This window comes from Pinus tabuliformis, chromosome 8 (assembly GCF_031772625.1).
Source record: "Pinus tabuliformis cultivar Carrire ecotype Pingquan chromosome 8, CPIR1, whole genome shotgun sequence".
NCBI classification, from domain to species: domain Eukaryota; kingdom Viridiplantae; phylum Streptophyta; class Pinopsida; order Pinales; family Pinaceae; genus Pinus; species Pinus tabuliformis.
In genome coordinates this window covers 370,043,133-370,049,132 of record NC_142294.1, presented here as the reverse complement: position 1 = coordinate 370,049,132, position 6,000 = coordinate 370,043,133, and positions in this window count along the sequence as shown.

The following is a 6,000-nucleotide window of genomic DNA, read 5'->3' as shown; positions in this document are numbered from 1 at the left end:
TTCCGTAGCTATAGCGGTGCGATATAAAACCGCTAACTGCTTCTGGTTTCGGTCGACCCGCTCATCCAACGTCATTCCCACGTCATCGCCACCCTGCCAATGCATCAGTACTTTTGTCCGCCCCTGTGCCAACGTGTCTGCCACCGCATCATCCCCGTGGACCAATAGCAGCTCGCCACCTCACCTGATGACGTCATGCTGACGTCATCTGAGCTTGACCCCACCGTATGACGTCATGCTGACGTCGTCCGAGAAAAGGCGCCAAATTGCCAAAAGGTCCATATTTTGGCCAAAAATCACGTTTTGCATACTTTTCGCTCATTCGCTATTGTTTCCGCTGCATGATCTTTTACGTCCAAAACTGCGCCACCCCGCTGGAATCGACTTGAAGACCTCCAGAGCACCAATTCTGCCCACATTTACGACCACTGCTCACTGTTTGCCAGGTACTTCTCATCATTTATCCTCCATACTCCTAAATTGTCTGTAAATTACTCAGAAGGCTCAAAGGACACTAAAACTCATCATTTTACCTGCAAATTCCCTCTGCAAAGCCTCTATTTCTGACTGCAAGCTCGAAAACCACTAGCGGAGCCTTGATTTCCCGAGTTCTTATCAAAAACTGTAAACTGCTCGCGCAATCGTGAGACAGTTGGTCAATCCATTAAAAACCTGCTAAAAAGACAGAGTGAGACCAGACATTGGTCTTATTCATAATTCAAACAGTATTTCAATTGCTGTAGTTCATCATTAATCCTTTATCCTTGAAAAATTCACCTTGCTCGGATAAACAGAGCTCCTTTGTATAACTCTACATAGCAGCATCTATTTGCAAATCCTAGGAGAAACCATGGATCCACCAGTAGCTCCTATAGCTCTAAATGTTGCTCCATTAAATGCCCCTCAGAGGCAATTGCAGTGGCAGTCTCTGGCAGACATGGACCATCAGATTTCAGAGGAAATGCTGATGGGTACTAAGTTCCATATCCACCTGCTCAATGAACTGAAGGCTAAGCACGAGGCTGGAACAGATGTGCTGGGCATATGGGGCTCATTCCTCCCTATCTTCAAGCTCCCTCAAGTTAACCAATTCCCTGAGTTGATCCATCTGTGTGCTGAAAATTATGACCCCACTCAGAGGGCAGTTCTTGACCCTTCAGGATCAGCTGTGTTTTATGTCACCCCAGAAGCTATCAGGGATATGCTCTGCTTCAGGACTGAGAAGAAACTGGTCCCTCTATCACTTGTAGACCTGATAAATCGAGGAGCCAGAATGACAGATGCTCAGGTCACCAAACTAAACCAGCTGTATATTTGCTCTGACTTTGTGAAGTATCCTCCTATCAATCAGGTATACCTCAACCAACTGGGCAGAGATTTGGCTGACATGATCAGTCCCATTTTGGGCTACAACTCCATTGAGTATGTTGACCAAACTGTGCTGGTAATCATGCTCATGTTTGCTCCTGGCAAGTCTCCTATATGCTATGACTATGCCACCTATATAGCAGACAAAATACATGAGCAACTAATGAACCTGGCAAGAGAAAGAGTGTTCAGGTATACCTCCTACATTTACCACTTGATCCTATATCATCAACATCAGAAATTCTCTTTTCCAATCAAAAGAGAGGATGCCCAAGGCAATCCAAGATCAGTGGTATATTGGTCATCTGTTTTCCACCTTAGAGGTGAAACTCCATACACCTATTGTGAGTTCATAGATCAGTTCATTCACCCAGCTATGACAATGATGATGGGCTCACCTCCTCCGAGACTCACAGATGAAATGCAAAGGATCCTGCAGCTATCCAAATCATACAGCATTGGGGACTGGTACTTTTACCAGCACCACACCGTCATCAGAATGTATGGGTGTGAACTGCCTCCCTATAGACTACCCAGATATGTGCCTATGAGGTTATTTGCCTTAGAATACTTCAGGCAGTTTGGCAATGTTGATGTGCTTCACTTTTCAGGCAAAGGCAAGAAAGCGCAGTTGAAAGTCAGGAACCGACTGGGCCACTTTGTCTATAACCAAAGGGAGGAAGGTTGGAAAGAAGGAGACAGCATGCTTGGGTCCCTTGGCCTTCAAACTAGTTTCCTCTGGAAACCTTATGACCCCAACCACTTCATCACTTTGAGAAGGCTCAGATATAGGCTCTCTGGCTATGATCATCTAAAAATCCCTCACATTGAAAAACATGCTAACCAAGCAAAATGGAGGAGAGGAACCCTAGAAGAGTCGGTTACACAAGAAGAGCTGAATCAAAGAGCAGTCAGGAATCTTAAAAAGATGGCTAACCTTGAACTTTGTTCACAGGTGTCTTCACTGCCAAGCACACAAGTGGGAGCAAGTGCATCCTCCTCGACTGCAAACCAGCAAGCACCCATAGCCACTGAAGATATATCTGGCAAGGGCAAGGAAAAAGAAATGGATACTGAATGGCCACAGAATGAGAAGGTGCAGCAACAGCAGCAACAGGTACATCAACAACAACAGGAAATGCAGCAAGAAGAAGGGCAGCAAAATAAAGAGCAGCCCACACAGCAAGAAGGGATAGTTGAAGCCCCCATTTCCACAGAAAAACAGGCACAAAATACAGTGCCTCCAAGGCAAGAAACATCAGTTGATGCCTCAATCATCCAAACTCCACAAAAGGAGGATACTAGCAGAAAAAGGGACAGAGAGACTCCCTTGACCACATCAGAAAGTCATGGTGAGAAAAGACAAAGAATGAACCCTTTCTCTGATGAGGAAATGCCAACAGGGCAGTCTCTCGGCGTGGACCCGCCTAGCAGGGAAGTATCTGCAAGTTCCTTCCAAGGGGAACAGAACAAAATTGTGGGAGAAGAAGTCAGCTCCTCTATCCAGCAGAGGGAGGTTGAACTGAGCATCAAGCAGCAGTTCATAGACATAAAGAAGAGGAGTGAGCCCATAAAAATACAGCTATATAATCACTTGCTGAAGATGGCTCCCACCAACCAGCAAAGACTGATGTCTGCTTTTGATGTCAGTGAAGGAAAGATGATCATGAGTCATTTCCTACCAGCTGTAGCACAGCCCCAAAGTCATGCAGATTATATAAGGACCAATCTTGAGGTCCTTGCCAAATACATCCACCCAATGGATAAAATTGAGTTGCACAAACAAATAGGTGAGATGGTCTATGCCTCCTTGGCAGACAAAACCTTGGACAACTACAGGCTGGAAAATAGCCTTAATAATACAGCTGCCCAACTTGAGCTGGAAAGGGCATCATCACAGGCTAAGGAAAACAGAATTAGGTCCTTAGAAGATATAATTATTGAAATTGGGCATGATCCCAAAGATATCAAAGGCATCCAGGAGATATTGAAGTTAAGGGATGCAGACATGGCTGCCTTGAAGAAAACGATAAAAATGCCAGCCACAATCCACCCTCAAACAGATGAGGTTGCCCAGCAGAGGCATGATAAAGAGGCCACAGATTTGCTGGTGTCTCTCTACAAACAGCTCATCCAGGCACAAGAAAAGCTGGGAGAATCAGAGGCTGCACAGGCAGCATTACAGGCAGCTTTAAAACAAAGGGAAGAAGGACAGACCTCCCAGCCTCCTCCTGAAGTAATAAATCTTGAGGAAACTACTCCACCTACTGTTCCTCCTCCTCAACAGCCAGAACAAGTAGCAACATCCACCTCAGCAGCACCACCAGCAACAGAGCAGGTCCCAAGCCTGGACATGCAAAAGCTGAGGAATGAGATCCAGGCCCTAGAAGCCCAAATGACAGAGCTGAATGAGACCAGGGATAAATTGGCCAAAGTGAATGACAGATATGATAAATCCAAGCAGTCTGTGGCAGAAAAGGGCAGGGAGATAAAAGCCCTCAAAAATAAAATCAAAGAGCTAGAAAATGAGCTCAAATTAGATAAGGTGGTGGCTGAGCTTAAAATAGTGTTGTGGGCTAACATTGGCCAATCTATAAATGAGCAATGGCAATATATTGAAACCATCCATGAGCAGTTGGACCTCATTCCAAAAGCACACACTGAAATTCATAGAGCAAGAGCTGCTCTAAGCAACATGCCTGAGATAGCCACCAGGATGATCAACGTGCTTAACAATAGGACAAGCGCTCAGTTGGCTGCCATGGGAATTCCAAACAGAACTGAGCACATTCAGTTGATCAAAAGGGTTCTCACACTAAGAAACTTAGTGCAGACATTGGAAAGAAGAACCCAGGATATGCAGATTGAGGTGAACAGGTTTTTGGAAAAGTTTCAGGTGTTGGAACACAGAGGGCTCCCTAGCTTACTGAACAGCGCAGGGAAATTGTTTACACATGACCAATATGCCAAAAGAGTTAACACATTTGCCACTAGTTAGATCAATGAGAAGCCCAGCACCTCAGAGGAAACAGGGCCAGCCACAGGACAGATTCTCTATAACAGAGTAGAGAATTTATTTTTTATAATGAATGAAATCAAACACCTGTTTGAGGCCCCTCCCAATTTTTATAAGTATACAGAGGCAGAGGAGACTATAGATGCAATCCTCAGGCACCAATTACCTACACATGACTGGTGGACCAAAGCGATAAAAACAATTTTGTAAACGGTGAGCCATTCACCAAATTATGTTTATAAAAATATGAATTGTTATGCAAGGCACAGTTCAATAAAGTCAGCATACAAAGGAAAGATGAAAGGCTGAGCCAACTCAGCAGAACTATTTGGCCACCACAGTAGCAAGCATAGTCACAGGTGGCAGGGCCGAGAAGATACAGCGCAACAAACGTAAAGACACATTTTCCAGCATTAAAGCAAAGTGGTTCAACCGACTCACTGACCTCCAAAGGTCAAAATATCCTCTGACAGACTTAAAGAGCAGTTATGCTGCATTCAAAGCTGTAATAACTTCTTTTCTACTTTTATGTACGAAGTAATGAAGATATTTCTCTCTCAGATGACTCAATGCCTGAGTTGTATAAACATTTCTATAAAGTCCCCTTCGCATGAGTTTGCAAGGGGTTGTTGTTGATTTCATTTCTATACTTCTGTTGTTGTATAACTCTCAGAGAAATAATACAAAAGGTGGATGGAATTTCCGAAGCTCTGTGTTCCTTGATGCACTGTGGTGGCTGGCTGATTGTTACAGGATTCTTGCATGTTTCATAGCACAATAAGTCTTCTTTTAACCTCTGTGTTATATGTTTTTTAGTCTTTCATGTTCTTTCATGTTTCTGTGTTTTACACTTAATGGCAAAGTAAAAGAATAGTTCCAGGATTTAATCGCAGATTACCCTGGACTCAATCTAAGCTGTTATAAATGTTTTCTTCCAGAGAGAGTAGATAAGGTGTAATTATTAATTGCTACACTTTCAAGCTTTATCTCTCACTGTGATAGATATTTTCAGGAATTCAAGTTTGCTCCTGAGGCATCTATCTCTTCCCCACACCCCAGCTTTAGTGGAAAATTCTTAAATGCTTTTCACTGATTGTTTACATGTCACTATCATAATCTAACTTTGTTATATGAAATATTTAATTGGCCCTGTAATCTCAGTAAATCACCTCAAGGTTTCTAAACACTTATAGCCACAGACTCCATTGCCCAATGAAATAAAATCATCTGCAGATTGCACACTTCAGGTACAGAAAGATATCCCTCAACCAAAGCATAAAACTAAACACCCTCATTTCATAGCTAGCCTAAAATCATTTCAAAACAGAGACAAATTATAAAGAGAGAGCCCTCTCTGATTACAGTGTGGCTAGGCACTGTAATCCAAAGATTGGTTAGTGGTTACCCCGGCCGTATTCCCTTGGGAGTCATAGGGAACAACCTGGGTGTTAACATAATTGGCGACTCCACTGGGGACTTCTTAGGATTTTCCAATTTCTATACATCCCTCAAAGCCTGAAATCAAGCCTGAAACAAGTCAGGAGGCCTTCAAAACTGCTTCTGTGTAACATTGACAGTTTTATGGAAGAGCTCTTTCAGTGAATCTTCATCTCAGC